The sequence below is a fragment of the Apis dorsata genome, unplaced genomic scaffold (assembly GCF_000469605.1).
Source record: "Apis dorsata unplaced genomic scaffold, Apis dorsata 1.3 scaffold_1110, whole genome shotgun sequence".
Lineage (NCBI taxonomy): Eukaryota > Metazoa > Arthropoda > Insecta > Hymenoptera > Apidae > Apis > Apis dorsata.
Window position 1 is genome coordinate 77,799 of NW_006264208.1, and position 1,649 is coordinate 79,447.

Here is a 1,649-nt window from a genome sequence, read left to right on the forward strand (position 1 = left end):
ATTAAATTTATATTATATTATATTATATAAAATTATATTATATTTATAGAAATTAAAATATTTATTTATAATTTAATATACATAATACATAATTTTTTAAATTTTACAATATTATAATTATACAATTTCTACAAATATTTTTATTTATTATATCAAATATTATTATTTTATTATTTTATTTAATCAAAACTATTCCAATCAATTTCCAATTGTTTTTGTTTGAAAACACAATTGATTTGTACTAATTAAATAATAGAATAATTTCTTATTATTATTCCAATTATATTATAACGAAATTATTATTCTGTGCTTTATTGATTAATTATAGAAAATTCGAGAAGCATATACATATTTATTATTACATAAGCAATAACATATTTATTCAGATAATAATAAAACAATAATAAGTACTTGAATAATTGATTGTATCATTAATTGTTAAATATTTATTCGTTCCAGTGTCTTCCTTTTACATAATACATATTACATATTCAATATGTAAAAAAATTTTTTTTAATTTTTATATTAATTGCTATAATTTATATGCTATAACTATCAATTTATCAATATTATATTATTTATATTATTTTTTTTGCAATTGACATTTTTTAATTATTTTTTATTATTATTTAAATTTTCTCCTTTTTAACAAATTAGCAATAGAGATCATATATTAATTGTATTTTTTTTGTTTCTTTCTTTTATGATTTTTTATACTTAAATAATTTAACATTTGTTATAGATTTGATATTTTTAATAAATTTCTATTTTAATTTTTATATTTATTCTATTATTCTATCATTATTACTATGATAAATTGCATTTTTTTCAATTTCAATGCAAAATAATTAATTCTAATTCTATATCATAAATAAGAAATTAATAAATTTCTGTTTAGTTATTTATTTTATATTTTAATAGACTATTAACAATAAATATATATTTGCATTTTCTTTATATTTTTATCCATCAAATAAAACCTTCAAATTGTTAAATATTATTGAAAAAATCGACTGTAATATTTTTTCAATAATCAGAAACAATAAACCATGTTATCGTAACTGCTATTAAATCATGCATTCAATTGCGATATACTGCCATGGAATTATGCATTCCATTATTGATTACTTACATTTATAAAATTTACGATTTCGTTCGATTAATAAACAGAGGAGTAAAGCAATAGATATGATATAATAGATATTTTATGATTATTTTATTTTAATTAATTAATAATAAAACGAAATTTTATATTACGTATATTTTGTAACTAATGATTGTCAAAATATCATACAATGATTTATCTTTATGAACTTTTTTCTTTGTTTGCCAAGAAGCACTTTTTATGTATAATAAATGTAATAAAATATTACATTTATTCTTATGGACTTTATACTTATATCAGTAGAATCAGTAGAAACTTTAAATCTTTTGCAATTATTCTCATCAAAATAAATTTTTCAAATAATTATCTTAATTATTATTGCAAGAAATTACTATTTTAATTATTAATAAAATAATTAAAATATAATTTATTAATATATATGTATTATATATTAATCATTTTTATCATTTTCATCATTTTCATATATTATTATTATTATTATTATTATTATTATTATTATTATTATTATTATTATTATTATTAT